This window comes from Lagenorhynchus albirostris, chromosome 15 (assembly GCF_949774975.1).
Source record: "Lagenorhynchus albirostris chromosome 15, mLagAlb1.1, whole genome shotgun sequence".
NCBI lineage: Eukaryota > Metazoa > Chordata > Mammalia > Artiodactyla > Delphinidae > Lagenorhynchus > Lagenorhynchus albirostris.
The window spans coordinates 21727576-21753342 of NC_083109.1; the positions used below are offsets into that span (position 1 = coordinate 21727576).

The 25767-nt window shown below is 53.5% G+C and overlaps 1 long non-coding RNA gene across 1 annotated transcript; it reads right to left on the reverse strand.

Moving 5' to 3' along the window:
• Positions 1-8039: 8039 nt before the first annotated feature.
• LOC132506139 (uncharacterized) lies at positions 8040-23783 on the reverse strand. Its single transcript, XR_009535725.1, has 3 exons — positions 23593-23783; positions 17158-17234; positions 8040-8172 (listed from the first exon to the last, which is right to left on the reverse strand). It is a non-coding gene; the product is annotated as an uncharacterized LOC132506139 (long non-coding RNA).
• Positions 23784-25767: the final 1984 nt, after the last annotated feature.

Here is a 25767-nt window from a genome sequence, read left to right on the forward strand (position 1 = left end):
CCATAAGATTTGTCCTTTTAATCCAGAATCAATAACAAATTTCATTTAAAAATAAATTAAACCAGGCATTGGGAATCACTCACCACGTGGGCCAGGGCGCTATATAGCGTCGTCTAAATGGCCCCCTTCTGCTCATCTATCATGCCAAGAGGGGGGAAATACCTAAGCTGCCTGATTCATGGAGAAACTACCTGAATGTATCATCTCCTAACAATGAGCAATTGAGCCCCGAGTTGCCCCTTTTAACACACCAATAACATGTGCAGCGCGGCTGCATGAGAGCTTATCGGAGACCCCACGGTCGCTGGCTGGGAGGGAGCCCATTTATACGGGGGAACAATGGCTTCAGTATGTAACCGCCTAATTTCCAGAATGCATTACTGAGCTCAGAGGAGCAATGGAATTCTATTAAACTCTTATCTGTCATGGGAGGGTATGAAACCTGCGGGGAAATCCAGACTTAGCAGAGACATGCCCGGAAAGGACTAGGGCTGACCCTGGGAGGGGGTGAGCAAACCCAGAGGGGAAGAGGGGGCAGGCGGGGCCCTGCATGGGTAAAAATATGTGCGTTAATAGAGCTCTGGTTTCCAGCGATTATGTTTACATCAGCGAATAAAACTTGGCAATAAAACATCGGAGCTGTGTCTCAGACAGCACTTCCTTTAACAGCCTGGTGTATTTCACTCATTATAACAGGAGGCAAGGAGCTTGAGGTGTCCCGATTTCTCCCCCTTTAATTAAATTTCCTAAATTACTGCCCAAAATTTGGATAAAGCAAAAGACTTACAGCTCTCCTAATCTCCATCACGGCTCCCATCCCATCATTGTGGTGGCCCTGACTGTACCAAGATCCAATATTATTAAACTGAAATACTGTGGGCATTGCCTGCCTGGGCTCTGGTTTGTAAAAGGAGATGCAGCCTCAGGAGAAAAATTGGCCCAGGCTCAGAAAAGAGGCCTGGGTTCTGGGACCGACTTTGCTATCATCTTGCTGTGTGACCTTGGGCAAGTTACTTCCCCTCTTTGAGCTCGATGAGTTCCCTTTTTCTGCAAACATTCATCTGGAGGCTTTTAGAGTTGATTGGGGTCTGGGGTACCCTTTTGAATGCACACTGGGGTGACTTAGGGAGCTTTAAAAAAATAATAATGTTCAGACCACACCCCAGAGATTCTGACCCAACTGCTTTGGGTGAGGCTAGGCCTGGTATCAGGCTTTTTCAAAATTTCCCAGGTGATCCCAGCGCACAGCTGGGGTTGAGCACCACTGGCCTAGACACAGAGTTATGAGATGTTAGTGGACTTCAGATTCTCTGGGGAGGCTGGTTGTGTCTGCAGAGTCCCAGGCCCCACTCCTGGGGGTTCTCTTCCAGTATGGCTGGGGGAGATATCAGGGAATCTGCCGGCTTACCAAGCTCTCAGGTGTACCTCGTGTAGGGATCCAGTGGGCCACAGTGAGGACCCCGACAGGATGGGAGGACAGGGGCTCCTCCTCTTCTGGTCCTTGAATTGGGTCCAGCCAGCCTCTTGGGGCAAGAAGGCCACCTGCCCCAGCTCTCATGTGCAGGGCAGCACAGGGGGCCGAGCTGTGACCCCCTCCCATCCAGGTCTGGGACGCTCTTCTCCTCTGATGACTGATTTCTTTATCCGTTCTCCCACAAGCTGGGCAGGAGCCGTGAGTGCCCTCTACAGTCAGGCCATGTCTCTGTCACATGAGCCTCCAGGTTTCCTTCTGCCCAGGTGGCTCACCCATGATGCAGACCCAGATCCTCCCATCTTCGTGGATTCTGAAACTTCATCTGCACTCTGCCTCCCTCAGAACTCATGGGCCAATTAGGAAGCCCCTAGCTAGGCTGAGGGCCATGCCTGGGCCAGAAGCCAGAGACAGGGGGAGGTCTTCCAGGCTGGCCCCTGTCCCTTCTAGGCTGAGTAACCCCGTGAAGACCTGCGGGGCCACTCGGAGGTTTTCTTTCTGGATTGCAGCCTGGGTGGACCACGTAGAGTGAAGACATCATCTAAAACCTAGAATTTAAAATAACTCTATTTTTTAACAGAGAAGGGTCATCAAGGATCAACCACGGTTGCCCCATTGTATAGATGGGGAAACTGAGGCCCAGAGAGGGGTAAGGACAAGCCTAGGGTCTCACAGGGAGGAAATGACAGAGCCAGGCCAAGGGCCCAGGTCTCCTGACTCCAGCTGGAGTCTTTCCTCCACATGTCATGAGGAGAGCAGACAGAACCCATCATCAACTTTGCAGCCAGGCAGCTACTCCAGAGGCATCCCACTCTGGGGTTTCCCAAAGGGGACACCTCTCTGAGGTCCAGAGAACCCCCCTAGGCCTTGGCTCTCAGGTTTGAACCCAAGCCCATAAATTGCACTCTACCAAGGCCAGTGAAACGTGCACGAGCTGTGTATCTGTGCTGTCCCAGCAAGGGGCCTAATGATAAGCCCCATCAAGGGCAATTAACTGCATCCGAAAGACGGGGTTCCTAGGGCCCTTCACCCTGCCAACTGGGTGCTTAGTAAACACGACAGGACAGCAGGGTCTCTGCCAATTTCGAGGCTCTGCTGTGGGAGTGTTTTTAAAATCCTAAAATGACGTTAATGGTGTGGTTAATGCCAGTCTAAATATTCCATGGCTGTGAGTAATTAGCTAGACCAACACTGTCCAGTAGAAATCAAATGCGAGCCTGCATGTGTAATTTAAATTTTTCGGGAATTCCCTGGTGGCCCAGTGGCTAGGATTCCTCGCTTTCACTGCCGAGGGCCCGGTTCAATCCCTGGTTGGGGAACTAGGATTCTGTAAGCCGCGTGGCGCAGCCAAAAAAATAAATAAATAAAAATAGCTTCTAGGGGCTTCCCTGGTGGAGCAGTGGTTGAGAGTCCGCCTGCCAATGCAGGGGACACGGGTTCGTGCCCCGGTCCGGGAAGATCCCACATGCCGCGGAGCGGCTGGGCCCGTGAGCCATGGCCGCTGAGCCTGCGCGTCCGGAGCCTGTGCTCCGCAACGGGAGAGGCCACAGCAATGAGAGGCCCGCGTACAGCGAAGGAAAAAAAAAAAAAAAGCTTCTAGTAGCCACAATAAAGAAATGTAAAAAGAAACAGGTGAAGTTAATTTAATAATATATTTGATGTAACACCCAAATATTGTCATTTCAACACATGATCAATATAAAACATTATTCATGAGCTATTTTACATTCCTTTTGCGTATAAGTCATCAGAATCTGGTGCGTATCTCACACTGATGGCACATCTCAATTCGGACTGGCCGCATGTCCGGTGTTCGGTAGCCACATGTGGTTCTTGACTACCCTAGCAGACAACAAAGAGCTGAACCACTCCAGGGGGAGGCTGGGGTGTCTCCACAGACCCCACACAGAGGGAGGGAACAGGAACCTAGTGAGCACATACTATATGCCAGGCACTGGGACTGATGTCACTAAATCCCCACGACGAATCTGAAATGCAGGTGGTGTTCACCCTGTCTTATAGCTGGGACAACTGAGGCTCAGAGAGGTGAAGTGACTGGGCTGAAGTCACACAGGGGCTGGGACCAAGGTCCGCTGCCCGAGACTTCTGCTGAGGCTCAGCGAGGTGGCCTTACATGAGCCTGAATCCTCAGGAGTTATTTCCCTCTCGTTTCCCCCTCAGACATCTTTTTGAGATTTCTGGCTGCCGAGCAAAGGGAGCCTGTGGAAGGGGTTTGGCCAGCCTCGTCCTGAGCTTTGGAGAGGGAGCAGGGCACCAGCGCCAGGGTGGCAGCAACGACAGAACCCGTATCACGATTTTAATTAACTAATTAGTTGTACAACTAGCTGTTTAGTGTCTGTCTCCCCTCCTCGACTGTGAGCTCTTATAAGGAAAAAACAGTGTGATCTTTATTCCCCACTACATCCTCAAGGCCAAACAGCCTGCCCCAGCCAGCTGCACCTGGTAGGTTCTGAGGTCGCTTCTTCTGCAACCTCCTCCATCACAAGGAGCTCCAGAGGAGGCTCCTTCCACCTCTGAAGGGCATGATCTGTTTGAAAAGGCAGCCCCAGGCCTGGGCTCAAGCTCCTGCTGGGCCATTTACTTACATGTGGCTTTGGACAAGTCACTTAAACCTCCTGAATCTCAATTTCCTCACCTGTAAAATGGGAATAAAAGAGCCCATTTCATGGGTTGTTTTAGGACCAGAGGGAAAGGCACATGGGACGCACTTTGTTCTCTGCTGTGTCTGTGTCAGTTACCACTGGTGCCTTTATTAATATCATGGGACTTAAGTCACAACCACAGGTGGGCCCTCGGTGGACCCTCTGGGCCAGAGAAGAGGGCTCTGTGCCTCTTAGATGTTTGAAGACAGGGACCAGGCCCGCATGTTTTCTTGTCTGTGCCCAGGTGTCCCCAGCCCACTCTACCGCCTGAGTGCCTTTGCTTGTTTTCTTTCCTTCTTTCCTTTCAAGCGTGTCTGGAGTGCCTGCCATGTGTTCTGCACCAGAGCCAGACCTGAGGGGTCCTGAGGCTGCTGACTCTCTTCACAGTGCTCATCTTGTCACTCAGGCCGAGACCGGGTGCTCACCACACCTCACAGGACCCACCATGATCTGGGCCTGTCACTCGTCACCTCTCTGCCCTTATCTTCCTTGGTGTCCCCTCGCCTCCCCTGCTCTAGTCACACTGGCCTCCTTGCTGCTCCTCAAATATTCCTGGAACACTCCTGCCTCAGGACCTTTGCATTTGATGTTCGTGTTCCGCGGAACACGGTCCTTTCAGACCCCCAGCCTCTGATCAAATGTTGTCCTGACCATGTAATATAAAACTGCGGTCCCTGCCCCTCTGAAGCCCCTTACATTTCTGTTTTTCTGAACTCTGACCATTATCTGCCGCATTACATGTTTATTTCTTGACTCTCTGTTGCCCTCACTACAATGGAAACCTCATGAGAACAAGGGCAGTGGCTGTCTTGTTCTCCAGCCTGGATCCTGGCACAGAGTGGGTGTTCAAGAACTAACTATTGAATGAACACACAAATGTGGTTTTTGAAACTTGTTTGTGCCGGTCTCCCCCAGGGACTGGGATGTCCTCGAGGGAGGGGCCGAGCTGGTTTTGCTCATCACTTTGTTCCTGCAGGGCCAAGCACACAGTGGGCCCTCAGTTGCTACCGGCCGTGTGGAACTGGACACACCACACTCCGGGAAGGGTTATGACTTCTGTGTTACCATGACTGGCAGCCGTCGTTTGCTGAGGGTCTAGAATGTGCCAGGTCATACGTCAAGCGCTTACCTGTTTTTTCATTAAATCCTCACAATACTGAAAGGTAGATATTTCATGCCCATTTTACAGATGAGGAAACTGAGTCCCGAGAGGTACCCAAGGTCTTCTAGCTGGCAAGTGCAGATCCGGGGTCCAGCTTGGCTCTTCCTGACTCCAAATAGGAAATAACACTCCCTGCGTTGGCCCCTCTGGGCACTGAGCTGAGTGCGATGTTCACTGTCCTCCTCGCAGCCACAGTGGCCCCGTGAGGTCCCACCACTGACATCCTTGTGTAATGATGAGCAGCCTGAGACTTTGAGGGATCAGACGTGTGCTGAAGATGACACAGCTTGTGGCCACCGGGTGACCTGTCTCTAGGGCCTGAGCTCTTAATCGCAAGAAGGGTGTTGTTTGGGGCCAAAATCTCTGTTGACTGGAGGGGAGAGGGTCAGCCTGGCCCACTCCTGATGATGTTGGGATTTTGTCCCCCATCAGGTGGACCTGGGAGTCCGGCACACCAGGCCCTAATCAGGCCCTCTTCCCCTGCATTCTAAGTCACCCCTAGTAGCCATCCTCTCTCTGCACTACAGCTTTTCCCATCTCGAAAATGGGAGGGTATAGCTTGATCATCACTGCAGAGCCCTTCCAGCTCAATACCATAGAAGGAAATGAGGGATAATGACTTGACCAAGATATACAAGGTTTCCAACATAGATCTTTAGACACCTGGGCCATTGTTCTCTGCCCTGAAGAAAATGCCCTTTAAAGCCAGAGCTGTAGTGTTAAACCAAAGGAATGACATTCTAATGGTGAAATTTCAGGCAAGGTTGGGGGTAGGGACAAGTCTTGACCAACTTGACCCAAGCTGCTGGGCCTGGGTGGGGGGAGAGTGTTTTCCCCAGGGGTCCCTGCTGAAGTGAACACATCATCGGGCATCCTGGGTCTCTCATATTAATGATCTATTGGGAGAATCCGGATGGAGGTGCCGGGTAATTATATTTAAACAGCTGGAACTTGCTCCAGAGTTTCATGCCACTTGCCAAGGCCTGTAAATCATGCCACAGCAGCTCAGGGAGGGGATAAATTCCCCTCTAATTCAGGAACACCTCCAGCTGTGATCTTGAACGCAGCACAGCACCTTGCGGCGGGGGTGGCTCTCAGAGCCTCCCCACCCCCAGGGGAAGGCAGCCTTCCAGGAGCAGAAGTAGGCGAGGGACACAGGAGGCTGAGCAGAAGCCCATGATCCTGGAGGTGCAGCCCTCCTACCCCCCAGGAGAAACCTGGTTAAGAGCCACAAGGCAGCTTCAGAGGCTCTGAAGAGTTCCCAGGACTATGGGCATGTTTTCATTTTTCTGTCCATCCATCCATCCATCCAATTTTGATCATCCATCCAACATCTCCTCTTTGCTAGTGCGGTGTGTGCAGTAGTGAAAGGTCACCCACTGGCTTCAAATCCTACCCTGTGTGACCTTGGGAGGGTCTCTTCACCTCTCTGAGCCTCAGTTTCCTCGTCTGTGTACCTCCCCTCCCCCAACCGTAGGGCTGTTGCAAGAGCAGATGAGACAGAATCTCAGCATTCATTTTACCAACAGGCACTGTGCCTATGGCTTTAAATATATCATCGCATTTAAACCACCCAGGGAGGGAGGCCAGGATTACCCCCATTTCACGATGGAGAAACGGAGACTGGAGGGGGTAAAGAAACTTGCCCAGAGCCACACGCTGACTTATTCTCGCTAACTTCTACCCACGTTCACCGCACTTTTCTTTCCATACTCCCGTCCACCCCTTTCCCCCAAACCCCACCTGTTTCAACACCCTTGAGGGTGGAGGTCCGAAGGGACATACACTCACAACCCACGTGCAGGGCTGTGTGCAGTAGAACAAACACTGGCCTCGTTTGAAGCCAGACAGAGGCAGGCTTGAAGTTGGTCTCACCCCATCCCAGCTGTGTGATCCTGAGAAAGCTACTCAACCTCTCTGAGCCTCAGTTTCCTGATCTCTAGAGTGGAGATAGTGATCCCTATCTTACTGGGTTTCATAAAAATTAAGTGAGATAAGCATGAAAAGCCCTTCTTCAGCACACAGTAGAGGCGCAATAAATGTTAGCTCTTGATTTGTCTGTCCTCACTCTCTCTAGGATAATCTATAGCTGTCAGGGTCTCTGGATGTCATCTTATTGCCCTACTTCATTGTACAGGTGGGGAAACTGAGGCCCAGGGAAGGGCAGAGACTTCTGAGACCACACATCCCATGAATAGGGAGAAAGAGGCCTGCATCCGGGGCGCCACCCCACTCCATCACAATCCTCCACCCTGTGCCCCACTGGCCACTCATGCCCGGAGGAAGCAGAAGCCCCAGCACTGAGCAGGCTGGAAGGCCTGTGTCCTCAAGGAGGCCACCTCCGGCCACGGGTCAAGTGTGTGTCCTTTGGGCCCCTGTTCCACCTTGGTCTCAGTGTCCAATATTCAATTGCTGTTCCTGCTTCCCTGGTCCCTAGAAAGGTAGTTTCTAAAGGTCACTGTTCTTTTCTCCCGTGCTCCTTTCCCCTCAACCAGATGTGGTATGCAAGGCCCCACTACCTCTAAGCAGGGGCTCTGTCCCACTCCCCACACCCACCCCGATGAGGCTGGGAAGGCCCCGTTGATCTCTCAAGAGGCAGCTGGCTCTGGGTTTGGATCCCGACTCTGCCTCTTCTGGGCTGTGTGACCTTGGGCCCTTTCCCTCTCTGAGCCTCTGTTTCCTCATCTGTAAAATGGGAATAAAAACCAAGCTTAGCACATAGGATCGTTGTCTAGCTAAACACCCATCACTCACTGCAGCACCTGGTGGATGGTGGCTCAGGCTCAGGAAAGGTGGCTGTGAGGCCTGACTGCCCGTGTTGCTGGTCTGGTTCAGTGGACGTTCTCCCGATGGGCTCAGCTCGGGTCTGGAGGAGTCTGAGGAATGAGGAAAGCTGACAGTCAGGCCTCAAGGCCCTCGGGAGGCTTCCAGCTCCACTGACACCAGTAGGGTGAGGCCAGTGACCAGGCCACGTGGCCACTGGTAGCATTGACAGGAGGGTACAGCCAAGGGAAGGGATGGCCTGCCCTGCTCTGTCCAGCCCTGGTCTCCCCCCACCCTCCCCCAACCCTCCCACCCCTTTTAAGAGGGACACTGACCCACTGGCAGGGAAGGAGGTGTCAGGACCGGGCGGGCCTGCAGACCACATATTTTCACCTGGGTGAGTTCATCAGCCTCTGGGGGACTCAAGTCTGGCTCTGGTTCTGGTCAGCCCTCCGGTATTCCCCTGCCTAGAGCCCATCTCCTCTTGAATGGCTCTTCAAACCCAACATGCCCCATCCCCACCCGAAGTTCTATCTTTCCCCTCCAGCCTGGCCCTCATCTGGGCTTCCCATCTCAGGAGCGGCCCCCGTCCATCCACCTATCCTGTCCCTGAGATGGGATCCATGCCCAAGCCCCCTGTCCCGCCCCACCCCGGAGTGAACATCTCCTGATCAGCCTCAGCTTAGCACGTAGGGGGGCCTCGGTGAATCTCGCTGACTGAATGAGCGAGGGAAATAATGGATAAATAAATGAAGAGCTGACTCTTCAGCCTGGGGAGCAAAAGATGTGGGGCACGGGGTGGGGGATGGCATTGCAGCCACAGGGGAGCCCGGGCCCTGCACTGACACCCCCTCCCTGTGTCACTCTGGGGTTTTGCTCTCTACGCCTCAGTTTCCCCAGAAGAATGAGGCAGTTGGGTGAGGTGACGTCTAACGTGGAGGGTAGCAGGGGGTTATGAAGGAAGTGGGCAAGTGGCCGAGCTGGGACCTGGAGGTAGGACTGGAGGGAGTTTGACCAGGTCCACATAAGGACAAATGTTCCCACAGTCAGAGCTGTCCTGCTGCTGGACCGGCTGCCTCATGAGGAAGTGAGCTCACCATTGCTGGAGGTATGTAAGCAGGAGGTGCTGTGGGGAAAGACCCCCGCACTGCCTGGGCAGTTGGACACATGACCAGGCACACAGCCTGGAATTGGGAAAGACACAGACTCTAGAGGTCAGTCTCAGCTCCATCCTTATTAGCCGTGTGACCTTGGGCAAGCTGGTTTAGCTCTGAATCTCCAAGGGCACCTAATCTAGACAACAGAGATACAGCCTTGACCTTGCAAGGTTTTGAGAAGCTGCACAGGGCCTGGAGTCATGTAAGTGTTTGGAAAGTGCCGGCATCTTCCCCAGCCCAGCCTGCACATCGAGGATGCAACTTCTGGCCGTTCACAGGACAAACTAGCTGCTTCATTCCAAGCCCAGCAAGGGCCTGGGCCCCATTTACAGGGTCTCACGGAGTGCTCACCTGGGCCCTCGTGCCCAGGTGGCCCTGGCCTTGACCCTGGAGCCTAGGAGAAAGGGCAGCCTTGAGTGGGCCCCTCACCACGCTGGGTGCCCCCTCCAGGTCCATGGGCCTGTGAATTTTTTCCTCTACCCGCCTCTCCCGTCGCCTCCGTGCAGGGAGGCCCTACCTTTCCACGCCTCCCAATCACGGCAAACTGCCTCATCAATCATGTTCTCTCTAATTAACTTCTAATTTACCTCTTTAGTCAAATCTGTTTACAATCAGAGACAAGAAAACATGCAGCAGCTCCAGGTGCGGACGTGGGACCAGCTCCAGAGAGGCAGAGGATCAATCGGCCCTTGACCGGGGTGGGAGCCCAATAAGGGGTCTACAAGGCAGGGTCAGGGGTACCACTTGGCCCAGTGCCCTGGCCCCCAGCAGCCTGGCATCCAACACCAGCCCCGCATCCCCCAGAGGGCTTTCCTGCTGGGGCCCCCAGCCGCAGATCGCCAGCCGCCACCTGCCCTCCCCACCCTTGTGTTCCCCTCTCTCTGGTTTTTCTGCCTCACTAGGTGGGGAGCGCCCCATGGGCATGCATCCTGCCCCTCACTGGCTGTGTGGCCTCAGAGGATGACTGGACAACTCTGAGCTTCTGTTTCCAGGTTTGCAAAGTGAGGGGTAAAGTCACATCACCCAACTTGCTGGCGGCAGCCTGGCCAGCCGTGCCTAGACACTGAGCTCCGGGTGGAAGGAACACAGGCCTTGTTTGTTTGGTTTTTGTTTCTGTATTTTGGATGTTTTAAATTTAAAAAAATTTGAACTAATGTCCAACTTACAGAAAAGTTGCAAGCATGGTATGTGATATGCTATTACCTCCAAATTTCAGTGTGCATTTTCTAAAACAAAGACGTATTCTTACATAACCACAATATAACCACAGGGATAGGGACATTTGTGTGGAAACATCACTGTGTCTAATCTCAGCCAGGGCCTGAGTTTTAAACCCACTGCATCACTTGCTGGCTGTGTGACTCTGGCCAAGCCACAGGGCCCCTCCTAGGCCCCGCTTCCACATCTAAAGCAGGCGGTCAAGGTAACAATCTTATCTCTATCTTGCAGGGTTGCTGTCGGTGTGGATACAACGAGCCGCTGGGTGATGGGTGGGAAGCAATGTGGTAGAGGGGGTGCAGGTACTGCCCCCCCCCCCCGTGTTCAAGGCAGAAAGGGAGGCTAAGGGGGACCTGTAACCTGTTCTAGGTCACACGACATGAAGGCCAGAGTCAGAGCCCTGGAAGAGCCTGGCCTGGAAGAGGCCGAACCCTGGGATGGGGGACCCAAGACTCAGACAGCCCAGTGACTTAGGCCCTTTGACCTACGTTAAGGTGGAAAGTAGGGAATTCCCTGGTGGTCCAGTGGCTAGGACTCGGCGCTTTCCCTGCTGGGGCTCGGGTTCCATCCCTGATCGGGGAACTAAGCTCCCACAAGCCACATGGCACAGCCAGAAATAAAGGTAGAATGTGAACATCAGGGAGGCAGTTGAGGGCTGATGATTATTAATGGTGCACCAATAATACCAACAGTAACCAATGAACAAGTCACCTTGGAGGAGGCCTCTCACGGGGGCTGCGGGAGATGGAGGGCGGGGCGAGGATGCCCTGACGGTGCACCAGGCCAGTACATGGGACTCTCGGAGAGGCCTGGGAGCCATCGAGGATGCGGGGCCTGATGGGGGGACACCTGCTTGGCCCTGGCTCCCAGCCTGTCCTCTCACAGGAGACCCCCTCCTCCTCATTCACATGTACACCCACTCAGGGGTTCATTCTGTTCACACTCGCTGTTCTCTCTGACTGGAACATTCCTCCAGCTCTGCCCTTGGCTGCCCTGCTCACCTTTCACGTCTCAGCTGGAACATCACCTCCTATGAAAGGCCCTCCAGAACCATCTTATCTCAAGTAGAACCTCGCCACTCCCATACAACACACTCTCTAATTTGCTCTTTTTTTTTTTTTTTTTTTGCGGTACGTGGGCCTCTCACTGTTGTGGCCTCTCCCGTTGTGGAGCACAGGCTCCGGACGCACAGGCTCAGTGGCCATGGCTCACGGGCCCAGCCGCTCTGCAGCATGTGGGATCCTCCCAGACCGGGGCACGAACCCGTGTCCCCTGCATCAGCAGGCAGACTCTCAACCACTGTGACACCAGGGAAGCCCTGCTCTTTTTTTTTTTTTTTTTTTTTTTTACGGTACGCGGGCCTCTCACTGTTGTGGCCTCTCCCGTTGCGGAGCACAGGCTCCGGACGCACAGGCTCAGTGGCCACGGCTCGCGGGCCCAGCCGCTCCGCGGCATGTGGGATCCTCCCGGACCAGGGCACGAACCCACGTCCCCTGCATCGGCAGGCGGACTCTCAACAACTGCGCCACCAGGGAAGCCCCCTGCTCTTTTTTAAAAAAAATAAATTTATTTATTTATTTTTGACGGCGTTGGGTCTTCGTTGCTGCACGCGGACTTTCTCTAGTTGTGGCGAGCGGGGGCTACTCTTCGTTGCGGTGTGCGGGCTTCTCACTGCGGTCGCTTCTCTTGCTGCAGAGCATGGGCTCTAGGCGTGCGGGCTTCAGTAGTTGTGGCACTCGGGCTCAGTAGTTATGGCTCACGGGCTCTAGAGCACAGGCTCAGTAGTTGTGGCGCATGGGCTTAGTTGCTCCACGGCATGTGGGATCTTCCTGGACCAGGGCTCGAACCCGTGTCCCCTGCATTGACAGGCAGATTCTTAACCACTGTGCCACCAGGGAAGTCCCTCTAATTTGCTCTTTACCTCATTACCTTATTTTCTTCATCTCACCTATTTCTATCTGAAATCGTATCATTTCATTCTTCTTCTTTTGATTGGTTTAGCTTGCTCTGTGCCTGTCTCCTTCCACTCATGAGTTCCTTGACAGCAGGGATCTTTGGGCTTCCCTGGTGGTCCAGTGGTTAAGACTTTCCGCTTCGACTGCAGGAGGCACAGATTCGGTCCCTGGTTGAAGAATTAAGATCCCACATGCTGTGTGGCCAAAAAGAAATAAAGAGTAGAGAGCTTTGTTTTGCTCCTTTCCATCTCCCCAGAGTGCGGCAGAAACACAAAGCTCAACAAATATGGTGGAATGAACTTTGAATTCACCTGTTCGTTAGTATCCGCCTTGTGCCTGTCCATGTGGGGGATGCAGAAATGGAATTAGACCGATGTTCTGCCCTCACATGCTCACAATCCTGCCCAGTATGTAAACGCAGGATCTCAGCAAAGCCCAGCCCCCTGTACCTAACACTACTGACGGGATAAAACCTCCTGGGGCAGCCCTCTTGGGGGGGTTGGCCAGATGAGGGGCAGTGCGCCTGGGGCAGCATCCAGACAGAGCCCTGGGTCCTGTCTAGGTCAGAGCACTGGGGCCAGGCCAGTGTGGGCTCCAGCCCAGCTCTGCCCAATCTCACCCGGCCCCGATGGCCCTGGCTGGAGACCTGAAATGACACCGGCTGTCTGTGAGGCTCTGGAGGAAGCTCTGAGAGGGGGAACGGCTCCAGTCCAGCGTGCACAAGCTCCAGTTTGTCTCTTTGTCTTTTGGGGTGTGTGTGTGTGAACCCCGGCTGGGGAGCCCCTTCCTCGGGAGCAGGCATCTTATTCAAGGACTGGGAGATGCTTCCTGTCTGGAAGCCTCAGGGATATGATGGCTTCAGGTGACGGAGAGGGCACCTCAGCTGTCTCCCTGCACTGTTTGTTCATATTTCTATTCCCTGCCTGTGTTCCTCGTTTCCGCCCATGTAAGTAGGTGTCCAGGGGTGTCTCTGATTCTGCTCCGATAGAATTTGCCTTGTTTAATCAGTAACAGGATGGCTGCCTCTGACAGCTGTTTTTCCCAGAAAAAACAATGCTATTAGGGATGGGGTGAGTTAGGAAGCAGCAAGAATGGGGCCTCTTGGCTTAAGTTCACCTTAGCCACAGATTTGTGGGCGACCCCGGTGCCTGTCACTTCCTGTCCCTGGACCTCAGTCTGCCCATCTGTAAAACGAGGGGAGTCAGACTCTGTGACCCCTCAGCGGGGACTTTGAGATGCAAGGGCTGGAGGTGGTGCCACAGTGGAGGGTGGGCTGAGTTCGTGGAGCATCCCTCACTCAGATGCCGGAGGAGAAGAGGCATTTAAACCCAAGGTGGCATTTTTATCGCTGTGTTCTTAATTGTAATTGCCATTTAATTAGATTAATGATAATTAATAATACTAATAATGTACTGTCCTTAGTCTGGGACAATGACATTGCAGACCCACCGTCCCAAAGTGGAGCTGGACTGCATTGAACCTTTCTCCTCCTCTTCTCTCCCCCCCAACCCTCTTTCTCCAACTTTGTCTCCCTTTTCACCCGTGCTCGGCACACTGGGTTGTGACCATCGCTTGTCACGATGGTCTCCCTATTAGACCACGAAGTGCTCCAGAGAGCTGGGGACCGGTCCAGGCATCTCATGCCCTGCTCCACCCCGCAAAACATAGAGGAATCCTCCCAGAGAGGGGACTGATACCTACTCGATGGCAGGAAGGGTAAGTGGGCGGGTGTGTGGATGGATGGTTGGAAAGATGGATAAATGCATTAATGAATGGCTTTAGTCTCGGGCCAGGGAGGTGACAGTGCTATCCGACCCCCAGAGGGGACCCACCTCTGCTCTCAGCCCCCTTCTCCCTGACCGAGCCCGGCCCGCTAGAACTCCATAATAGCTCTCAGATACATCTCCTCCTCTCCATCCTCAAGGTCATGGCCCGGCTGAAGCCACCAGCACGCTTGCCTAGACAGCAGTACCAGCCGCTGCCTGGCTCTCACAGCCTCCTGATCTACCCCTTTCTATCCATTATGTGCAAGAACGGAGCATCCTTCAGACTCATATACATATGTGACCTGCCTCTCTCTGGTTCAGAACACTTCCAGGGCCCCTCTGGGCCTTCCGAAAAGAGTACAAACGCTTGGCCTTGGCATTGGAGCATTCCTAATCTGGCTCCTGCCCACCTCCCTGTCGCCGTCTCTACTACTGCCCCGCCCGCCTCCCTGCCCGCTGCTCTGGCCACCCTGGAGCGGGCACACTTCCTCCAACACGCTTTCCCTCTCTGGGCCTTTGCCATGCTCTTCCCTTGGCAACCTCTCCCCTCCTGCCCCGCTCCCTCCTCTCCACCCAATTCTCCACCCTTCACAGTTGAATTCAGATGCCACCTCCTCCACGAAGCCCTCCATGATGCCCCAGGGAGAATGAGCTACTCTGCTTGCCCACAAGTGTTTTTGTGGGTCTTTGACAGTATCCTCCCCCTACTCCCCACTTGCTTTCCAGGTAGAATCCCCATTTCCCACAAGAATGTGGAGATGTATTTTATTAACCCTTCTTGGGTTTTGAGTTCAAGTCTCAGCTCTCACCCGCAATAGCCTGTGACCGTCCAGCCTCTTCCTCTTTCTGACATTTGATTTTCCCATCTATAAAACGGGGACAGCAGCTTGCCCTTCACAGGGCTGTGGTGACAACTAACTGGATTTGGGTCTGTAAGGTCCCCAGCTCAGAGCTGGACTCTTTCCTGCCTCCCCGCCTCTGCCTGCTCATTTCTGTTCCTGGAAGCCCCTCCTGTCTTCTTACCTGCGGAATTTCCACTCTCCCTTTTATTCCTGGGCCAGAGCAGCCTCCTCCAGGAAGTGGCGGGGACCTTCCCAGACATAATTCAGTTCAGATGTTCCCACTGCTTCCCACCCTGACTCAAGACGCTTTTGTGGCTGCCGCTCTGACCACTGTGAGCCCAGGCTGGGCGCTGGCCCCTCCCGACAGTGGGCCAGAGGGACAGGAGGGGAACAGATCCTGTCCCACACGGTGGCGCTTCCTCCATGCAGGCGGCCAGAGTCTCAGTCTCCACCCTTCCCTCCATCATTCATCCTCTCATCCTCCCTCCCCTCAACCATTCCCTCCCTCCCTCCTTGACTCAGTCATCATACTCCACGCATGTCTCTTCTCTGCGTAAAATCCTCCGATGGCTTCCCGTTGCATGTGGGAGACAATCCAAACTCCTTACTGTGGCTGGCAAGGCCCTGTACGGTCTGCTCCCAGCCCCACTCTGCAAACTCATCTCCTCTCACTCTCCTCCTCATTCTCATGGCGCATCTGGCCGTTCCTCAATAGGTGAACCACACTCCTGCCCCACGGCCTTTGCGCTTGCTACTTCCTCTGTCGAGAATCTTATTCCCAATTCCCCCCGGCAGCTGCTCTGTTCAGCAGTCCTGTCTCAACTCCAACATTACCTCCTCAGAAAGGCTGACCATCCAGACCAGAGTAGCTACCCTTCCTTCCAGTCACTCTTTTATTTTCTTTATAGCTCCTAAGCACCATCTCAGGCTGCCTTGCTGGTTTATATCTTGCTGTTTACTTCTGTCTCCCCTGCTTGGAAGGCAGCAGGGCAAGGAGCATGTCTGCCTGTTTGCTCTCTATTCCCACGGGGTCCAGCACAGAGAAAGTGCTCAGAAATTATTTGCTGAAGAAATGTTGCAGGAGCACCACCTGGGTGGCAGGCCCTGCGCTGGGCACAGCAGAGCGGAAATGGATGAAACGCGGCTCCCACCCTCAGTCAGTTCATAGGGCAGGTGGGGAGAAGTGGGCTCAGGGAAAGCTCACTGGGGGTCTGGGGAGAGCAGAGAGGGGGTGGAAGAGGCGCTGGGGGGGCTCAGGGCTGAGGGCAGAGTGTGTGGGGTTCTCGGCACCTCTGCTTATCACGCTCTGGCTGATGGGGTTATATCTGCCTCTGTCTCTCCCGTGAGGCTGGGAGCCCCCCAAGGGCAGGACTTATGCTCCTGCTTCCCAGATAGGGAGCCAGTCTCAAGGAATGAGTAGGGTCAACAGGGGTTTGGGGAAGTGGGAAGTGGGGCAGGTTACAGAGAAGGAAGGGCGTGGACAAGGGCCTGGGGTCGGGGACATCAGTGTGGGCTGTAAGCAGTGGCTGGACAGTAGCTCAGGCCCACGCATGGCACTCCGGTTCAATTCCCCAATCCCTTAAAGAGCACTTGTTGGGACTTCCCTGGTGGCGCAGTGGTTAAGAATCCACCTGCCAACCTAGAAAAATGGTACAGATGAACCGGTTTGCAGGACAGAAATAGAGACGCAGATGTAGAGAACAAACGTATGGACACCAAGGGGGGGAAGTGGTGGGTGGTGGTGGTGGGATGAATTGGGAGATTGGGATTGACATATATACACCAGTATGTATAAAATAGACTACTAATAAGAACCTGCTGTATAAAAAATAAATTAAATTAAATTAAAAAAAAAATCCGTCTGCCAATGCAGGGGACATGGGTTCGAGCCCTGGTCCAGGAAGATCCCACATGTTGCAGAGCAACCAAGCCCGTGCGCCACAGCTACTGAGCCTGCACTCTAGAGCCCGCAAGCCACAACTACTGAAGCCTATGCACCTAGAGCCCGTGCTCCGCAACAAGAGAAGCCACCGCAAGGAGAAGCTCACACGTGGAAATGAAGAGTAGCCCCCGCTTGCCGCAACTAGAGAAAGTCTGCAAGCAGAAATGAAGACCCAAAGCAGCCAAAAAAAAAGCACTTGTATAAAATACATTGCTCACTCTTTGTTCCTAAAGGACCTTGGCTTGGGTGTTTGCTGATGGATGGATTGATGCCCTCATGGGTTTTCTCCTTCATTCTGGAAGGTGTAAACAAAGATGAGTCAGCTCCCAGTCCAGTGGGGAAGGTGAACAAGAACATCCAATAAGATAAGGGTATCAAGGAGGATGATATGACCACTGATCAGCACATTATAGGTGCTCAAGCGCTTCTTGTGTATCAGCTTGTTGCTGGTCTAGACAGTGAGTAGTATTGTATAGTATGATCGCCCCATTTTATAGATGAGGAAACTGAGTTAGGCAGGTGAAGTGACTCACCCAGGGTCACACAGCTGGGGAGAAGCAGGATTAAATTTGAACCCAGGTAGCCTGTCTCCAGCATCCATGCCCTGTGTTCACTGGCCTTGTGGGTCCACGAAGCCAGCCTGCTGAAATTTGTTTGTGCATCTTTTAATCTTTCCCAATTACAGAGAGACTTTTGCTTGCAGCTGCTAAAAGCAAGAACCTGTCCTCAGGCCTTGCTCCCGAGAGGGCTGGAGCAAGGTTGGGGGTAGGGGAAGGCAGCTGGCACAGGCCGTGTCCTGCCATGGCCACTTAACGAGCTTAACTGAAACCACAGGCCCGGGCAGGCTGCCGGCTGGGTCTGTTCATTTGGCCAGGCTTCCTGGCCTTACACCCACTGGCTGGGGGAGGGTGGCACTGGGGCCAAAGGAGGGGCCTGAGGATCTCCAGTTGTTTAAGTGCTGGCAGCCATGGCCAGCATCAGTGACACGGTTGTGTGACCTTGGGCAAATTCCTTGATCTCTCTGTACTTCCTTTTCTTATTTGTAAAATGGAGGTGAGCGTGGCACCTAGGAGGATGCTACAGGGATGCAGCAAGGTGCTGGGGACAGTGGCCTTCAGTTCAGAGACCACCCGGCATGTAGTAGGCACTCAGCAAAATTTCCACCCCAGTCCTTCAAAGGCCTCAAGAAAACAATTTCAGCCCTACCATGCTTGAATAAAGCAGAAAAAGCCTGCGGTGAGAGGCTGGAGAACTGGACTCTCATCTGGCTGTCTCTAACTGAAGGGGTGACCTGGACCCTAGCTCTCTCTGGGCCTCAGTGTTCTCATCTGCAAAATGGTATAACGATAGTCTCCACATCGCACGAATGTGGGGAGGATTCGAGGAGGCAGGCATTTCGTTGGCGCTATCGTGGAGCTGGCACTAGGGTGGTTTTGGATGGCTGGATCTGCAGATCCTGTGTGATTTTAGGACAGTCACCTACTTTCTTGGTGCCTCTGTTCTCTCATTTGTAAAACATCTGACCCCAAGTTCTGCTTCCCCCCAGCTCTGTCGTTCCAGGAGTTCAGCAGTGTTGATCACTGCTTCCTCTGAAACCCACCTAATCTGCTTTAGATGAGGAGAGAGTAAAGTCCTCGTGTCCAGGGGAGGGGGGAAAAGTGGGGGCCAGAATTTTTGTGCCCATTTCCCAGCTAAGGAGAGTGAAGCCCCTGGATTTTAACGGCAAGATACATGTCCCTGCCCACTGCTCCCTCTTGCCTGTTCGAGCTGTGGGGCTGGCGCAGGGAAGGACAAGACTCCATGGGCCCCAGGAAGGCCTGGGGAGAGGGTTCTGGGTCTGGATTCTCCAGGGCGTGGAGCTGCGTCCGCTCAGAGTGGAGGCAGGGCCTGAGGGTGGGTGGGCACGTTGATTGCAGTCATTCCTCTCTCCCTGCAGCGCCTGCTTCTGATGAAGTTTTACGGCAGGTGGAAATGATATGACTCCGCAAGCCCTAAAAGCACTTCTATTTATTCATTAGAGATATTTGTTACTGAGCAGCCCTGTGGTGGCCCCACCTGACTCCTGCCGGGCCGTGAACTTGCTCCCACTCCTCAGTGCTGGGGGAAGCCTCCACAGGGCAGGGGGCCCCTCCCTATAGAGTGACCGGCTGGCTCTGCCTCAGCCGCATCCCTAACCCCCTGTCTCTAACCCACTACCTCTTCCCGGTCCAAAGCGCCAGTATCTCCTCTTCTTGGGTCTCCTGCTTCCATGCTGGGCTCCGCAGTGTGAGCTCCATCAAGCCATCAAAGGGATCTTTTCAAAACCAGATCACAACCCTTCCATGCTCAAAACCCCTCAGTGGCCCTCCAGGCCCGGCAAGACCTGGCCCCTGCCCACCTCTCTGGCCTTATCCTCCACCAGCCCTGCCTCACGCATGGGTCCACAGTGGCTTCTTTCGGCTATTTTCTGGAGAATGACGGTGCTCTCTCTCTGCCTCAGGACCTTTGCACCCGTGCCTTTGCTTAGAACCCTCTTCCCAGCTCTTGGGCTGCCCAGCTCCTTGACATCATTCAGAGCTTAGCTCAAAGGCACCTCATTGAGGAGGACTTCGCAGACCACCCATCCTCAGGGTCCCCCATTAACTAGTCTCTATCACTTTGCACTGAGTTCGCTCCTTGACAGGAATCACTCTACGTATTTGTTTACTTGTTTATTGTCCTTCAGTCTGTCCCACTAGGAAGAGGACGTGAGCTCCTGGAGAGCAGGGACAATGTCTGTTTTGTTTCCAGCTCTGGTGGGTGTTCAGTAAATGGTGCGGGGGAGGTGGGTGATGAACTCCCAGGCACCATGAGCTGGTCACAGGTGTGGAGTTCCCCGGGCTGGGCCCTCAGAGACCCTGTCAGTCCCCAGATGAAGGAGAGCTGAGATTCCGAGAGGGTGAGGCTCATGTCTCACAGAGGGTGGGCTGGGGGCTCCTGCCCCTTGTCCCCTGCCGTCCTCCATCTGGGTGTTTCCTGGGTGGGCGGGCTTGCTGAGGCCTCAGGGGCTGGAGCTGGGCTGGAACCTTCCTCAGCTGTGGCCAGACCACGGCCTGGTTTCTGAAGACCCGCCTCTGGTGATTCTTCCCCAGCTGCTCTCTAGGGCTTTAGAGCAGAGCCTCTTCCCAGGGGCTGTGGGAAGCCTCCTCCCGCTGCCTTAGGGGTGGTGGCCTTGCTCCTTGCTCAGCTAATATCAGTGTATCTGGGTCCTGGGCACTTTCTGCATGACCTGCGAGGCCGGATCTTGCTTGAGGGGTCAGAACGGAGGCTTCATCACCATCCAATGGGATCTGTTTCTCCATCACTCAGGGACTGTGGAGATTTAACTAGAACAAGCTGTGACTCTGGACAAACGTGACCCCCGAACTCCTAGGAAATCACCACGTATGTAGTTCTGTCAGGTTCTGCCACAGCCAGAAGCTCACTCAGCCCCGGCCTCGCTGACCTCAGGGTAGCCAGGGCCTATCCAGCGAGGTAACTGTGAAAACCCCCTCATCTCCAAAGGCCCCCTGCATTGTCATGGCCCCGTTCCTTTACCTGCGCAGCTCCCTCTGCCTCGAATGACTTTCTATTGATGCCTCTTGGGTGTTGAGACTCACGGCCATCCTAAGGACCCCGTGAAAGTCACTCAAGACACAGTTATGGTGCTGGGTCCCGTCTCTCCCAATCTCTCCTGCTAGGTTTGGGGGCCCCTCTCTGCCCCTCACCTCTGTTGAAGCCCATCATCGCTCTCTCGTGACACCCTGTTCGGCTACTGTGGGGGGTGGTTCACACTGCCTTTCAATCTAGGGGGCACAGTTCCAGAGCCCAGAATGGGGCCTGGCACAGAGTGGGCGCTCAGCAAACGCTTCCCGGGAGGTGAATGGCAGGAGGCAACGTGGGACGCGGAGCGAGGAGCAGGGAGGTGCTGCGTGAGGGGTGTGAACTGGTGGGTGGGCAGAGGAGGCGATGATGCGAACGGCAGGCAAGGAGCCTCGCTCCAAGCGTGCCTGTAAGTGGCTTCTCCTCCTCGCTGCTGCGGTGGGAAAGCCTAACCTTCTTCCAGGGAAGAGCAGCCAGGGAGCCTGGCCCCGGGGCCCTCACGCAGGTGAGTGTTGCAGCCACTGCTCAGATGTGGCGTGAGAGACACAGGGAGAAAGCAGGGACCCTGCAGGGCCGCTGGGGGCTTCAGTCATGAGGCTGAGCCGGCTGCTTCTCGGGGGCTTCTGCTTCCAGTGCGATAGGGCGGAGCCCCTCCTCTGCCACGTAGTTGGGGGACAGTGTGGCTCTGGGATCAAGAGTGTGGGCTTTGAAACCACTTTGCTGTTCCCCTCCCAGCTCCGTCACTTTGTAAGCCACTGACCCTCTCGATCTGCTTTCCTCATCTGTGAAATGGATTGATAATAAAAGTACCTACACCTCACGAACGAGGGTTAAATGTGCTAATTTGACGAGCTTATAGCAAGAGCTTCAATGAGTATCAGCTAATATGGCACACACTCAATAAATCCATTCTTCCGAAACACCGAATGACTTCACTCATAAGAGAAATGCAAATTAAGACAGTAAACTCCATTCCCCGATCACAGAGGCAGAGATGAAGACGGCTAACACGGCCACGGAGGGTGTGGGGCAGCCCTCACATACACCACTGATGGAAGGAGGGCAACGTGACAATATGCATCACGGTGAAAATTGCACATCCCCTCTGACTTAGCAATTCTGCTTGGGAATTTAAACTCACACATGTGTGAAATGACGTTCTGTACAAGGATGTTCACTGCGGCATTGTAATAGCCAAAGATCGAAGACAACCTAAATGTCCATTAACGGGATTAACTGAATTATGGTACCGCTCTGCAATGGAGCTCGGCTATTAAAGGAGTAGGGGGGGGACTCTGTGCGTTGGGTAGATGTAGAGTGAAAAGCAAGGTGCAGACCAGAGACCAGCAGATGCCACCGTTTGTATTGACTATATCTTATTCACTTGAAGACACTGAAGACTGCCTCCGAAAGGATACTCCAGCTCATTAGCACTGGCTGCTTCTGGGGAGGGGCCTGGGTGGACCGGAGACGCAGCTGGCAGGGAGACTTATGCACTGAATCTCCTTATGTACCTTCTGAAGTTTATGCCAAGGGCACGTGTTATCTTACAAGGGAAAGGGGACTGGAGGAGCGCTTGCCATTTTCTCGGCACAGATAACGAAGGCCCACCTCTGTGATACCAACCACTCTCCACGTGTACCGGGGAGCAAGACAGATTGAAAAATGTGGCTCCACTTTTATCTCTACTGTGGAGTAAGAAAATCTAATCAAGAAGTTTTTGCCTTTAGGAAAGCGAGTCTGGTCTCCCTGTTGGCACTAAATTGACGCTTTGGTAATGGCAGGAGATGCCACCTGGGCACTGGTGCTGCTGTGAGGGTGACTGAAGGTTGCCTTCCAGCTTCCCTGACGATGCATTTCCCCCAGATAAAGAAGGAATGCAGCCTGCATGCAAATCTCTCTAAATTAGACACGGCCCATCTTGACGCCGCTGAACTCAGGCCGACCGCCGCGAGCGGAGCAGCAAGCCGCAGAGGAGGAGGAAGATGAAACCCTCATTTCCCGCAGGAAGGAATTCTGGCTAACAGTGCTGAAAGGCTATTTTAGTGCCGTGTTTACATAGGAAAAGGAACACCACCTGGCTGGGGTGCCATGTCCCGGACTCAGCTATGGACACAAGGGTGGACACGAAGGGGCTTTGTTTGAAGGGGAGAGCTTGGGAAGCCCATGAGTGGCAGAGGCAGAAGTCGCGTTCAGAACCACAGGGCAAATGGGGCCTTTATTCGAGCCCAAGAAGTCCTCCTGGAGGGGTGGGGCTGCTTGGTGAGGCAGAATCTCAGTCATGAGCAGACGCAAGAGGTAGGACCACACCCCTCGAGCCTGAGGGTGAGCAAGATTGATGATGAGGATCCTTCCCTTGTTCTTAAAGCTTTCTCAGCCTTGAGTGGCGGGTTGTTAAAGTTAGCTGAGTTTAGAGATTTCTCCTCGTCCCGTCTCCTTGGTCTCCCAACCCCTGGAACCGTACACTCTTTCTGAATCCTAAGGGATTGTACCTCACATTCCCCCCAAACCCTCCCATCACAAAACTGATGGAAAAGGGGACCTCATCCTCATTTGAAAGTGAAGGTGTGAGTTCAAACTTGCTTTTAGTACAGGGATTTATTGGAAAAACAAACTCTAAGGAGGCATCTAACATAGGAAGCAGGGCAAAGTGGGGAGGGGTGGCGCAGTGGTTGGGAATCTGCCTGCCAATGCAGGGGACACGGGTTCGAGCCCTGGTCTGGGAAGATCCCACATGCCACGGAGCAACTAGGCCCATGAGCCACAACTACTGAGCCTGCGCGTCTGGAGCCTGTGCTCCGCAACAAGAGAGGCCGCGACAGTGAGAGGCCCGTGCACCGCGATGAAGAGTGGCCCCCGCTTGCCACAACTAGAGAAAGCCCTCGCACAGAAACGAAGACCCAACACAGCAAAAATAAATAAATTAATTCATACTATATTGCTTGCAATTATATAATACTATCTTGTCTCACATTTTGAAAAAACAAAAAACAAAAAAAACAAAGTGGAGGGGACTGTAGCTGAGGGGGTCAGTGGCCTGAAGCCCTACCCACCTTCTCCTCTATGTTGGCTTCTGATGCACTTGTGGGAAGCCTGGGGCTCAGGTAGAACACAGCTGGGAAACTGCTGGACAGAACTTCTCTGGATGGATAATCAGGTGACAGCAGTTGCTTCCGGGTGGGAGATGGGAAGGGAGACTCCTCTCTGCATACCTATTGTTAAAATTTGAACTTCTGTACCATGTACAAGCATTACCTGGGTAAAAACAAAATTTAAAAAGAAAATAAAGCTGAAGGACTAATGATCTAAGTACAAACCTTAATTCAAAAAATTTAAGATTCTGAACTTATTTATGAAACAGAAACGGACTCATAGACATAGAGAACAGACTTGTCGTTGCCGAGGGGGAGGAGGGGTGGGGGAGGGATGGGTTGGGAGTTGGGGATTAGCAGAAGCTCACTATTATATATAGGATGGATAAACAAGGTCCGACTGTATAGCACAGGGAACAATCATTTTGCTGTACACCAGAAACTAACACAACATTGTAAATCAACTATATTTCAATAAAAATAAATTTAAAAAAATTTAAGATTCTATAGGTTACATTTGTTGTGAATTCATTAAATCCTATATGAACAGTGGAACAGATCGAAGTGGACTGTATCAGTCAGGGACCTGTGATTGTCTCCTGAACAGAGGCAGCTCAAGGGAGAGCAGAGCACGGGCTCTGGAGTCAGACCTCGCTTTGAATGCCGGCTCCATGCGTACTGGTCCCAGGGTCTTGCACAAGTTACTAACTCTCTGGGACCTCTCTTTCGGCTTCAATAAACCGGGGATAATGATGCCAGCAGGGCTGCTGTGCAGGTTAGAGAGAACGGACGTAAAGTGAGTAGCACATAGCAGGTGTTTGATACATGGTCGCTATTATAATTACAGAAAAGTGAAATTAAAAAATAACTAAATCCATATGTGACTGTAGGGCAACTCTGACTCTGTAATGGGCCCTGGAGCAGGCTCAAGATGCCTCCCTGGGGAGTGCTTACCTCATGGTAATAACAGGCACACTGTCCATCTTCCCGCCAGGCTGGACGTGAGCACCGAGAGGGTAGGGCCTGCCTCACTCACTGCTCCATCACCAGCCCAATCCGGGGTGATACAGGTGCCATCTTATTACGAGTCCCCTTGGGGGGCTGCCTGGGATGGCGAACAGTTTCTCCTGGCATGTCAACTCTGGCCAGATGGTAGTGGCCGCCTGGAGCCCTGTCCCTGGGGGCTCACTGAGCAGCCAGAGCTGCTCTGACTGAATGGTGGCCACGGGCACAGCACAGAGCATGCGGTGTCCCTCGCAGCTGGCCTGCTGACCCTGGCTAAACACTTCATTCTAAGTCGGTTGCCCTCCCACTCCTCACTCAACGAGGACTCTATGCTCTGTGACAGAATAAAAACACGCTAAAGGACGCTGACTTCTGTAGACGAGGAGACCAGCTTTCTCACAGTCCCTGTAAAAGGGGTGAGACTGCAATTCTGAAGCCACAGACATGTGAGGGAAGGACAAAAGAAATCACCAAATGGGTATTATTACCCCCACTCTGCAGATGAAGGAAGTGAGGTTCAAGAAGGTGAAGTCACTTATCCAAACCGCCACAGCTGGTTAACAATGCAGCTGGATTTGGACGCCCTGTCTGCTCTAAAGTGGTAGCTCTCACCCTGACGCTAGGAACCACCTGGGCGCTTAGGACAGTTCCAGGGCCTGGGCCTCACTGGACATTCCGATTTCATCATTCTGGGGCAGGGCTCAACACTGATATGTATTTTTAAGCCCCCTTCCAACCAGAGTGACTCGGACATGTGCCCGGGGTTCAGACCGCTGCTCTGAGGACTGTGTGCTCTGCGGGCGGCCTTGCAGTGCCAGGAAGCCCTCCCTAGGGTGCTTCTGCACGAGCCATGTACCTCGTGTTACACGCCAGGCTCTTCGTGTCAGGGCTGGAAGCCCCAGAGAGGTCCCCAGTCCATGCCTTCCCCTTCCCAGCTGCAGATGGGCAGCCTCACCGCAACCCCCAGGGCAGCCACAGTGGCCACTTTATCACTCATCTGCTCTCAGAGCCTCAGTTTCCTCACTGGAAGGGGGAGGCCAACCACTAAGCTTCCTCAGACGCGTTCCGTGAGCACTGCTGGGAAAGGTGTTGGGTAAAGGTTAGAAGGTACAGAGAACACCAGCCCAGGAA